This window comes from Falco punctatus (assembly GCF_963210335.1).
Source record: "Falco punctatus genome assembly, chromosome: 4".
Lineage (NCBI taxonomy): Eukaryota > Metazoa > Chordata > Aves > Falconiformes > Falconidae > Falco > Falco punctatus.
In genome coordinates, this window is record NC_137583.1 from 7,214,242 (window position 1) to 7,226,686 (window position 12,445).

General features: G+C 47.9%; 1 long non-coding RNA gene across 1 annotated transcript in view; it reads right to left on the reverse strand.

Moving 5' to 3' along the window:
- Positions 1 to 12,445, reverse strand: part of LOC308063404 — a 314,414-nt gene that overhangs the window by 161,742 nt on the left and 140,227 nt on the right. The window contains exon 5 of the long non-coding RNA XR_013927953.1: positions 1 to 12,445. This exon is cut by the window's right edge and continues 19,421 nt beyond it. This is a non-coding gene — a long non-coding RNA (uncharacterized lncRNA).

A 12,445-nucleotide genomic window follows, 5' to 3' on the forward strand; every position in this document is an offset into this window, starting at 1 on the left:
CTTTTCGTTGCTGACTTCAGCTTGCGAGCAGCCGCTATTGTGTGCCTTTATCGGTTATTTGTTCCGTCTGAACGAGTTTCGGCTCCTCATTCACAAACCAGTCTCTGCTCCTTGAATCAGAGGGCAAGTAAGGGGGAGGGATGGAGGAGGATCTTGCTGCGCTTCTGTTATCTCTTTCATGCTCTGCTCGGTGCCTTCTGCATCAATAGAGACCTTGGGAATCCTTGGGCTTTGTTCTTTTCTGTATGCGGGGGATTTTCCTGCTAAAATAGCAGGTAGCAGCAATAACCCTGAGTATATGCAGTCATCCAAATCCATCTGCCTGGGCAAGAGAAAGGTGCAACATGCTGCTTTTGGAGAAAGAAAAGCGCTTTCAGGGAGCAGGGGAGAGAAGGGGGAAAAGCCAGATTTCCTGAACACCTCTGAATAAGGTGGAGCAGAAGGAGATTTTTTTTATAATGGAGAAAAGTGCCTTGTTCTGCTATTACTAGGATGCAAATGGAGGAATTTGAATGGCTGATTGCACAGTATGCTGGTGGATAAACTCCGTAAGCTGCTGTGCTATGGAAGTGGAAGTGCTCCCACTTTCCATCCTGCTTTCTCCAGAGCTCTAAGGTCCCTTCACAAAGGTCCAGTGGGGAAAGATTTCAATAGCCTTGACTTTCATCAATTATGGATGCCCTAAGTGAAAGCATCTTAAGATGTTCAAGCTTATGTTATGTATCCACTTTCATTAAAAAAAAAAAAAATGAAATCAACAAACCAGCTCCCACTCAACAGAATCAACTTGAGCATTCAAAAATCACTCTGAAAATAACTTCTGGTTTAAGGAGGGCTTGATCTTGCTTCACTGAAATCAAGTTCCTTGACTGAACACAGGCTCAAGCAAATCAAGAGAACCTTTTGTACTGAAGCCTCTCAAGATACCCGCGCCAAGCAGGCCAGCTGCCCTGGGCACACGTCCCTCAGTTCCATGGGTGGGTGCATGCAGACACGTGCTCCCATCTCTGTTTTTCATACATGGCTCTTTTGGCATAGCTGCGGCTCCTCAGTGAATGATAAGCCTGCTCTATTCTTCATCAGGGCTTTTGTTAATGCACTGTTGGTGACTTTGCATGAACGGTACCCACTGTGCTCAGCACCATGCTGGGTAACGGCTGGCTCCGAAAAGGAAATTGCTCCTGCTCCTTCACCCTGGAGAAGGATGCCTGCACGCATCAGCTGCTGCTTTCCTCTGACCCACGCCTCCCTCTTACCCCGCTCCATCTGTCTGTGTAATTCAGGGCTTGCATTTCATCCGGCCTGGCATTACCTTTGCCAGAAACTGCAGATGTTCAGATGTGGATATTTGGCTGGTCTGAATTTCTCAATGGCATGGCAGGTACAGCAGCTCCCCCTGCCATTCCCAGCCCTGTGCTCATTCTGTAAGGCCCCGAAGCATCTTCTTCTGGGCCCATGGTGAGCCAATACCCCCTGGAACTTGCAAAAAGCCTTGGGGTCCTATCACCTGCTTCAGAAATCTTGCTGACAGTGCCTTGGGCCTGGACGCACATGGCAGAACAGGACCCCATTTTGTACAAGGGCTCACACACAGAACCAGACTATTTGGGTAACATCTTCACTCTACTTATGAAACGTGATGTGAGGTGCAGCCAACTGGAATTACCACACATGATCTTCACCTCCAAAACAAAAGGAAAGAGCTAGTAATGGATTATAGGAAAGCCAAATATTTTCCTCATTCCACCTCAGAAGTACATTTCCCCTTATTGCATGGGGCACTAAACCCAAACCATACCCCTGGGGGAGCTGAGGGGTCTTCCACTCGGGCTAGTACCACCTGGGCAGCCCCAAGAGGATCCAGTCCCTGCGACTCTTCCCTTCTGACACCCGAGCTCCTGAATAGAGAGGAGCCATGCCACTTTCTCACACAAAAGGCCACAGGAACCAAGCAGTTAGAGCAAAGGAGGATTTTAAAGCCAGCGCTTTACCGAGTTCTCTCTTCTCTGAAGTTTTGCTACTCTCACTCAGTGATTTCGGGGCCCACCTTCCTTCAGACACCACTTGGCACTACTGCCTGCTTCCCTCTCTGTCCCAGGCATGGATACATCTAAGCACAGACTACAAGGCAGTATATCTCAAGCTACTCTTCTCTTTCAGTTGTACTGGGGGGGGGGGGGTGTTTTGTTTTTTTTCTGTTTGGTTGTTGGTGGTTTTTTAATTTTTCCTCTATTAACCACACAGTGTTCACAGGATACAGGGCAGCTCCACACTACCTTGGAAGGTGCATTTTACCATAGATACTTGCTGATCCTGGTGGTTCTGGTTTGTAAGTGACAGCAAGTCTTTACCCCTCACTGATTCACAAAACTGTGCAATAAGCTTCTAAAAAATCACTGCTACTGTCACCCCCAGCAACACAAATCTACAGTCAGTTTTTCAGAACAGCAACAACTCCGCAAACATTCCTTTCTCTGTCCTACCTCAAAGCATCTGAACAGTTCATGCTATGCCAGCAGTCACGGGGAGAAAAGGAGTGCAAAGATGCTTGGTCAAGGCTGCACATCGGTGCTAGATAAAAGTCCTCAGCTCCCAGTCTTCAAGCTGGTGTTCTCCTCACCAATCAGGTAAGCATATCTGGATTTTTAGGCTCACCCATCCCTTCAGTGGAAAACAAGCAAGCAAACTTGTGCAAGCTTTCTGTGTATCCTGCAGATCCGAGAGCAACATTTTGAGCCATAAAGCAATTCAGAAAAAGAATTTTAAACGGTCTCCGACCTACAGTGTACCAGCCGCAGCCTTGTCTTGGAAGAACAGCTGGCTAGCCTGAACATCAGAGTGGATTTTTGTCCTGAGGGTGCAAAGTCAGAGATGAGGCTGCTGCGTGTCATTAAACAAACAGATGGAGAGACAGCCCCAGAGGCTCAGACAGAGCCTGATGCTTTCTGGCTCCAAGTGTGATTGTTCCAGGAGCAGGAGTGGCTCCAGAGCACTCTGTGAAAGGAAGAGACGTGGTCACGGGCTGCAGCCTCAGAGACTCGAGCTAATTGGTGATGGAGAGCAGAGGAGAGAAGGGGACAGAGGCCTTGTCCTTATAAGCAGCTCTTTGGAAGAAGCATGCCACAGGGCTCTGCTGTGCCACTTCAGAGTGAATCCAAACTGCCCAAAATGGGCTCACAGGTGCTTTAGTGGAAGGACACCAGCAGCAATCACAATGAATACCATCAGGTATTCAGACTCAGCCACCATTTTTGGTACTAGCAGCTGCAGGCTCTTGGGGCGTGCATTTTTTAGCATCTTGCTTTGTAGGACTAACACATTTTAAAACTAGTTTTAGAGGAGAGAAATGTTAATTACAGCTGTATTTGTAGGAATGTCTCCATTTCTCATTAGGGTTCAGCTACATTTTCATGTATATAAACAAATAGCACAGTTCTTCCCAAACAGGTGACGCTTGGCACAAAACTACTGCAGCTCTAGCAGTGTTGGGACAGAGTGACTTGGTGCAGCATCACTGGACATCCAGCACCTTTGCAAGCCAGCACATTCCTGAACTGCCACAGCACACTGCTGTGCTTCATGCCCCCACTCCCCACCCTTCCTTCCACCATATATTTGTTTGACAGCAAGGAGTCTCAGTCACAGCATGAACACACACAGAAACCAATCCGTCATCTCAATTAGCAGCAGCTCTCCAGCACACCACCAGCACAGGGAGCAAGACAAAGCAGGACCACCTCCTCTAGATCAGGGCCTTCCCTTTCCTGAGGGAGACACCAGAAACCAGGCCACCTCTCTTCCATCCTGAAAAAAGAAATCATTAGAGCAAGTCTGCTAAGGAGAATTGAGTTTGTTCCTTCCAAATGTTTTCCTGCAGCTGCCTTGTAGTTTCACTGCTCCTGTGCTACCTGAAGTTAAAAAAATCAAACAAGAAAGAAGGAGGCAGCTTCTTCCACACAGTCACATCCACCAACATTACCAACTAGGCAGCTGGCCCTGCTGCGAGTAGGGGATTGGACTAGAAGACCTCCAGAAGTCACTTCCCATCTCAATAATTCTCTATTTCTATGACTTTCCAGAACTAAAACCAAGTCAACAGGAAAATAGAACCCAGTGCCCACACAGTTTTCATTTAATTCCTGACTACAATCATTAGTTAGGACCTTTCTATAAGCTCTACTGGACTTTCTCTCTTGACCTTCAGAGTTCAATCCCAGAGGAGTCGAAGCCTGACGTGGTCTTGCAGCCAAACCAGGCTCTTGCAATATGATTAATAACTTGATTTACCCTAAATCCTGTCCGGTCTCCAGAGAAATGGAAGCCACATCCTCCATTGAAGCATCTCATGGCCAGACCTTTCTTCTGAGCTATCTGGGAGCCTGTTAAGGTCAGGACTTAGGGAGGATGCTTACATCTTGCAAGTATAAAAGCAGGAACCTGAAAGCCCAGCTAGATGGAACTGAGAAAAATTTTCTTGCAATCTTTTATTCAGTGTAAGTGCATGACCTCCAGCCCCAGAGAAATCTTAAGACTATACTCTGAAAAAGTCACTGCTTGAATACATGTGGCAATTTTAGAAACAGTGGAACAGTACAGTGCTCTAGAGGTCTCAAGATGGGGATGATGCAGCCTCTAACCTGCCAGAGAGACTTTTTTTTTTTATTTTAAAAGGATGCATTCTGCTTACCTGGGGGATAATGATCTCATCCACATACCTGCTTCTTAGAGGCTTTCATCGTGGTTAGAACCAAGTAATATCTCTGGGATGGCAGTTAACTTCTCACAGAGTTGTTCTGGCTGAACTCATGCTAAGCTGGTATTAATATCAGCTCCTTTATCTCCATTTCTGAAAAAGGCTCCAAGCATTAACAGCTTCAGTAATGATTCATGGGTTTAAATTCCTAAACCTTTTGAGAACAGGAAATTAAAGCCAAGATGAACAATACCCACAGATTAAATACATTTAGCTGCTGTGTTTCTTGTTGAGAAACTCAGAGAACTGTTTAGTGGTGCTTTTCATGTGGCTTCTCCATGTGGAAATGATGGCAGCTTGCATCTGAAATCAAAATGGCAAACTAAAGCGCGATGCAGGAAGACATTTTATTGTTTTCCTTGTGCTTTCTGCTTTCCAGCAGAGCTCCTCCAGGCAGGAGCTTCTCACTAGCCTCCTCAGCACAGATAAAAACAACTAAAGGAACTGCCCCACACTACGTGGTAAGGCACAAGCCATGAGGGAAGGAAACCACCCTTGTGTGGACAAGTTCTTCCAAAAGGAAGGCTCTGGAAACATTTGCAGAAGTGGGTCATGTTCACTCCAAGCAGGCAGCAGCGGACAAAAGCTGGCCTCCACCGTGCGCCACTGCAGCAGTTGCTCCCTGAGACAGAACCAGCAAAGGCATGCAGCTCCCAGCACCTCCCTTCTCTTTTTGGGCTGCAGCATCCTTTTCTGCATTTCATCCACGACTACACTGAGTCAGTATCAAAACCATCCCTTGGAGCCCCAGTTCAGTGCCCTGGCTGCTAGGTCCCTGCTCCTCTGCTCTCTCAGGGCTGCTTGTTGACAGCTGCTTCATAGAGCCAAGGATCCAAGCTCTTTATTTTTCCTGCTTCATTAGTTAAACAAACAATGACACTATATAAAATACCACCCGGATCGTCTGTCTGGGAGACACAAACCCATGCAGAACTATCTCAGAGACAATTTTAGAAACAGGCTGTGCCTCTGCCAAATGCAAGCGCCTGGATCAGTGTGGTGGCTGAGCACGCAGCTCCAGTTCTTGGAGAGCCAGCAGCCCGCTGAGCTGAGCCGAGCCCACTGCAAGAGTGGCTCGGGGCGGGGGGGGGAGCTCGCCAGGACACAGCACAGTCATCAAGATACCAGGGAACTGAGCTGTAATTCTGCTAGGACTTCCAATTAAAAGGCTGTTGATGACCAAAATATCAGCACCGACTAATTCTTTGGGAATGAATTTGACTTACAGATAGTAACTTAGGCTTGATCTCTGTAATGGAAGACGTTATAAGGACATTTAAGAGAAACACTGTACAGCTGACTGCCTGGATGGGAGACAGATTTCCTGTAACTTTCAACACCACGTGTTTAAACCTAAGTCACCATGGGAGACCATGACTGCAGCAAAACACAGGAAGAAAGGCATCTGGGTGGATAAATCCCTTCCTCACACCCCTGTCAGTCTACCAGCACTCACCCTACACTCTCAGCCAGGAAGGGATTATGGCTCCAGGACCCCCAGGAGCCTGGGCAGATGAAGGCAGTGGACGTGGCCCACCAGTACTTGAAGGAAGAGACAGGACTGCACACTTCAGAGCTCTTTGGAGCAGGATTTTCATCCTTTTTGTTCAATTTACATCAAAGCCTCTGTGACAGAGGCAGCAAGCACAGAAGCCACTAGGCCCATCTCACAAAAACTGCTGACAGAGGTGTCAAGATTGCTCAGATGAACAAAACTCATCATCCAAGACAGCCTGCAAGGACTCTACAGCTACAGAAGACAGCTACAACAAAAAGACCCTTGCAAAGCCTGGAGAGGCAGCAGTGCCCAGCTTTCACCATCAGGGTTTCTTCAGCCAACATTTGTCCCAGCCTGCAGTTAAAAGGAGCCAGCTCTACCACCCACACAAATCCCTGGGAAACTTCTATCACCTCTGTTGGGTTTGGATCATGTCTCTGAGGTTAAACGCAAATGGTTCACGCAGGCTAAGCATGCACTCGTTCTAATTTAGCAGACTGTTTTTTCCCCCATGGAAAAGCTCTATGAAAGACACCACAACCAGCACCTCCATGGCACCATGTGGCCCAAGGCACTGTGGTGACACCAGCTCACATGCAGAAGCTGGCTTATCTGCTCATTGGGGACATCTGATGCCTGACTCAGAGCACTGCACAGTCCAAACCACCCCCACAACATGCCTCAAGCTAGAGAATTAGACTTGCTGTTTGTATTTCAATTGAGCTCATAGCTCCTTCATCAGAATCGGTGAGTAACTGATTGATAAACCTGCTTGGTTTACCAAGTCTGAGGAAGTTTTTCAAGATTTGTTTAATTTAACTGAGTCTCCGGTCTCAGCACCTCTGTCTGGGAAAGAAAACAAAGTGATCCTCAGAGACTGTCTGACCATCTTTTTAAAGACAAAACTTTCCCTGCTGTGCCATGAGCCAAGTGGGCACCACATCCTGGCATCCACTTCGAAGAGCTCTTACCATCTTCAGGAAAAACATGAGTATGCAAAAACACCTCGTTATTGTCCACACTGTTCTGTGCTATGCTACAGTTTGTGACTTTTCGAAGTTATCCACCCCCATTTTCAGTTATGCTAACTCTAAAGGATCTTTGTGTGGCACATAACAGGGCTGTGGGCTCCTGACCCACAAAATAATTGTAGTTTACTGTGCTGGACTAGGCTGGGTGTCTCTTGCGAGACGAAAATGGTGCCACGTTCCCCTTTGCATGGATTCTCCTCCCTTGCAGAGGAAGCAGAGAGGTGGGAGCTGGGGGCTGGTAAGCCAGCCCTCAGTGTCCTTTGCAAACCAAGGAGGAGGACATCTCTGGTGTGAGTTAGAGCAGCCTGTTCAATTCAGTCATGCACCTGTCTCAGCCAACAGGCTCAAATCCTTCCAAGAAAAGTCATCCAGGAGCACGGAAGTTCAAGAGAAGGTGTCAACCTGCTGAGGTGACCCCACGAGCAGCAGCAGCTTTGGCAAGGGATGAAGTGGCTTCAAGTGAGGTCAGTCTCATGGTATCCATCCTGCTGGAGAGGTGGAGGAGTGCTCTTCAAATTCTCGACTGGAAGATGTGAGGACCACAGGGAACAAGGGCTGTTCTCAGTGTGTTTCAGGAGAAATGTGAACTCCAGATGGATGAGGGCAGTGAGGCTGTTTCACCCTGCAGCTGTAGTCTTCCTGCTCCACAGCCTACGCAGCCCCTACACTATGCTGTCCCTCCCCAAAACAAGGCAGCCAGGATTATGTGAGGATGATATTGTGGAGAAATCTAGTCTGATACTTTTACCATTGAGCACTTCAGCTTGCAGCATTGGCCCTGTAAAGCTGTAGCACCTCTACTGTGATCACAGCTTGGCCCTGGTGCAGCTCTGTGGGACCCAGGAGAGGACATCTCTACGGCTAGAGTCTGGTGGTACCACAAGGCAGCTGTACCTGCCACACTGGTGGGTGAACAGGACAGCTGTGTTCTTCCACCATAGCCTGAAGAGGCATCAGGTTCTACAAATCTGGCCATTAAAATCCAAATATGTTTTATTTTCAGCTATTTTTGAAATGTGTTTTAATAACCTCTCCTTCTCAGTATGTCTTTTCTTGCATAGTGTGACGCTCAACGGGCTTACGGGGGGGGGGGGGGGGGGGCGGCAGTGGAAAGGCAGGTTAAAACACTCTAGCTCTGACATCCCCCTATCCCTCAAAAGCATCTCAGGAACTGATCCTTTCCATGCCATGAACAGTCAGCGGACAAGCAGGATTCTTCTGCAGTCAGGATACTAATATCCAGTCTCACCACTGCAACAACCTCCTGCCAGCCCGAGACACCTTGCCCTGCATTACTAGCACAGTGCTCGTGACGTTGCTGAGCATCCCTAGCCCTTGTGGCAGATGCCAACTGCATCCACACACACAAGCCACTTGGTACTGCCCTTTGCTTCTGGGAATTCTGCTCCACATCGCTCAATCATTTCAGCAAAGCTACAGATGAACAACAGATGCCGTGAAACCCAGCTACAGAGAACACTAGTCTACTCTTTGCTCTTTATGTAGAAATAGGGAGTATATTTGGGGTGCAGAAAAAGTCTACACAACTAAACCTACGAATGCAGGAGGTTGCATTTCCTCTCTAAAGCTTCCAGCCCCTTCTGCGTCCCAATGACAGCTGCTGCTTCTGCAGCTCAGCTAACAGGGACACCTTCCGCAGTCCAAAGTGGCTCTGGTTAAGCCACAAGTTTCAGAAAACTGACAGCATCATCTAGAAGCTAAACAGTCACTTTAAAAACAAGACCCAGGAAACCAGTTTCTTCTGGCTATATTTCCATCAACTACCAATACTGCTTTTTGACTAAACCTGTTCACAAATTCAGATTTGAGCGGTCTGGTCCTTATAAAAAAAAAAAAACCAACCAAACAAACAAACAAAAAATCTGACAAAACTATTTGCAACATTAGAAAAAAAACACTACAAGACAAAAATCTGTCCCATTTATCACTTAGCTCCAGCTTCTGGGCCAGCCATGAAAACTGACATTTTGAGGTTTAGAAAGAATTCCTTCAGTCTCCATGAGAAACCAGCATGGAGCAGATAAACCTGCTAAAAAGCTGTTTCCTTCCAGTGACATGCAAGGCCAGCTGCAAGGGCTGAGCGTTTACAGGTAGAAAGGTCTCTAGTGTTTCAGAAAGATTTACTTGGGAGAAGAGAGGTGGGTCAAAGTCACTTGCTTCTTCAGCTGGCATCTCAGTACTTTGCCATTGTCTCAATACTTCCAGGTTGGCACATGCACTTAAAAGTTCTGGCTTTTAAGTGTCAGGGTTTTTTGTAACAGAAGTATCATGTTGCCTCCTTTTTACCTCAAAAGACAGCGAGCACAAATACAGCACTAGAGACAGTTAAGACAACTTCATATTTCACATTTTCTTTTCAGATCAGCCATACTGGATTCTCCTGTGTTCATGCTGGAGGTCCAGTCCCCCTCAATTACAGAAATATCTACTTGTATGCAGAAATACAAATTACACGATGATTTCTCTGGTTCAGGTCTTCTAGCCACGTACATGGGCGCTGACTTTGCATGTGTATTCACACGCTCCTCTGACTTGGCCCACACACACCACACTTTAAAAAAGTCTCAGCATCCCTCTGACCCTGTGACACATGGCAGCCCAGCAAATGAGCACCGGCATGAAAGCCAAGAAACAGTTGCTGGAAATTTTCACGTTTGTTCAAATCAGCTGCTAGTCCCTCCTCCCCCATCCCTTTTTCTGCAGGTTCAGGAGACACCTGTAGGATGCCGATGCCCACTACTGCCAGCACACTCCTCTCTGCCCTGCCTCTAGCAGCTCCCAGCCTGCGTAAGATCCTCCTGAGACTCAGGACAATGCACCAGAACAAAGCACCCCAGCAGCCCTCTGCTCTACTGAGCAGCCACAGGCCACTAAAGGAATAAAACATGTCATGCTGCGACACTGTTAGAGCAGAAATGTAGGTCAGTGAGTTAAAGGCTTGTTCCTCACACTCGGCATCATTCCCTGCAGCTTCTGAGCTCTAAGTCAGCTGCAATTCAAAGAATTCAAGAACCCTAGTTAACAGTAGTTCTCCTTCCCTCTACATGGGATGTTGGAGACCACCTCGCACCTTCAGCCCTAACACTGAAGACAGAGCATTGAAGCACACACAGATACAAGAACCCACTCAGTGCCAGATCCTCTGCTTCCCAGTGACTGCTTCCCACTTCCAAGTGTGCTCTTGCCCTGAGCATGAGGTAGAGGAGTCAGAGAAGCTCAGGGAGTTCTGCAAGACCAAAGTCACTCGCACACAACTTTCAGGAGCCAAGTACGATTGAGGAAGCAGCTCCCTCCCAACCAAAACTCCAAAGACCAAAGTTATGGCAAAGACATCATTCCCCTTGCAGACGGACAAGTTGGCCCCATGCCGCACTGCAAGTTTCCTTATGATCCCACAAACTTGCAGTGATGAGCACAGAACAACTCCATCAACTTCCACCTCCTCCTTCATCCCCTTCCAGAGTACCCATGCCACCAGCTAGCTGCAAACATAATTTCTTCCTCCTGCCCCCAGGCCACAACAAGAACTCTGTGCACAGCCCATTTCCACTTGGGAACAGACCTGGCAGCAGTGGGGGAAGAGAACATCCTCGCAGCCCACAGCTTCTGCACTAGAGCTAGTACTGGTACCTGTGCTGTGGGGTTTGGGATATCACCTCATCGTCAAGCCTGCACATGCGTTCAGCTCCTTCCCTTCCCAAAACACAGCAGTGCCGCCCACCAAAGAGAGACCCTGCCAGGACAGCAGTCTTACTCGCTTACAGATGGCTGCCCCCCCAAAGCAAAGTGGTTGAGACACAACTGATTTTGCATCTGCCTTGCAGAGATAATTACACACATAGACGCTCAACACAGACAGATTCACACGTTTCTGACAGTGCAGCAGAGCTGCTGCCTGGCTCCAGCCCCTCCTTGCCCCGTTCCTGCTGAGCAACGTCAGCTGCCTCCCTTCTTCTAGGGAACCCACCACTTTCTGGATAAACTAGAGTGCCTTTTCAGACAGCAGGCTAGCACAACAGGGCTGGTGAACACAGCAACGCACCTCACTGTGACCCTCCTGCCACCAGCTCTCCCAGCGCCAGTCCCCAGCCAAGGACAACCAGCCTTCTTCTCTCCCAGCCACTGCTTTATGCTTCACTTTGCCTCCAAACCTTGTCCTGAATCAAAGCTCCACTCAGCTCAGGTACCAAGAGAGAAATACCCCTTCCAGGAGGTATTTCACTCTGCCAGGGTATCCCAGCTGTTCCCAATTTCCCTGAAGCCTCCCAGGCAGCTTGCCAAATTTCCCCTTACCCTGCTGATTACTCAGCCTCCTGTGTCTCTCAGAGTTAACTCAAACTACACAACCCCCGACCCCTTTGCCTTAACAAGCACCACTCAGCAGCAAGTCCCATTCTTACAGCATCCTGCATCAGGGCCCCTGCAGAAGGGTACAGAACAACTCCAGGGAGCTGAAGCTAAAGCCAGGGTTTGCAAGATGAAGGCAATGGCCTGAGCAGTGCTGGAGCAGTGGCTGTCCATAGCAAGGCTGGTTTCCTCAAAGTCTGACCTAACCCAGCTGTCTGGGCAGGACAAGGTTGATTCACCAAAAGCCCACATCTTATATAAAGGCAATTTTTAGATTTTTCAGTTGGAAAACTGAACTGGAAACCACCTGCTGAGCACCCTTGTGCAAAGCCTGCATTTTTTGTACTTTAAAGGTACATTTGAGCTGTTTACTTTCAACAGTTTTCTAGGAAAAACCACAATCGAAATGAGAAGAACTGTGTTCTGATGGGCTCTATTATTTTTGTGATGCTCTTCACCAGAAATCTAACCTTAGGGTTTTGGTTTGCTTTGAAGAAAAAAAAAAGCCCTAAAAATTAGAACTCTCTGAATTTTCCCCTAGAAAGAGAAATGTGGCTCTTAACCCCCTTTTAAGAGATACCTTTTGCACCCAAAGGGCTGAAAGCTATGCCAGGACTGGGCCCTTGTGTGATCCTTCCTGTCTATGAGCAGCCACCAGACTGCATATTTTGGGGAGATCCTCACTGCCTCAGAGCAGAGCAAAGGCACGCTAGCAGGGGAAGGCTTGCAGGTTGTGGCTCCAGATACTAGTAGCATCCTTTGATTGCCAATGCAATGTGACCCTGATGGAAAGTC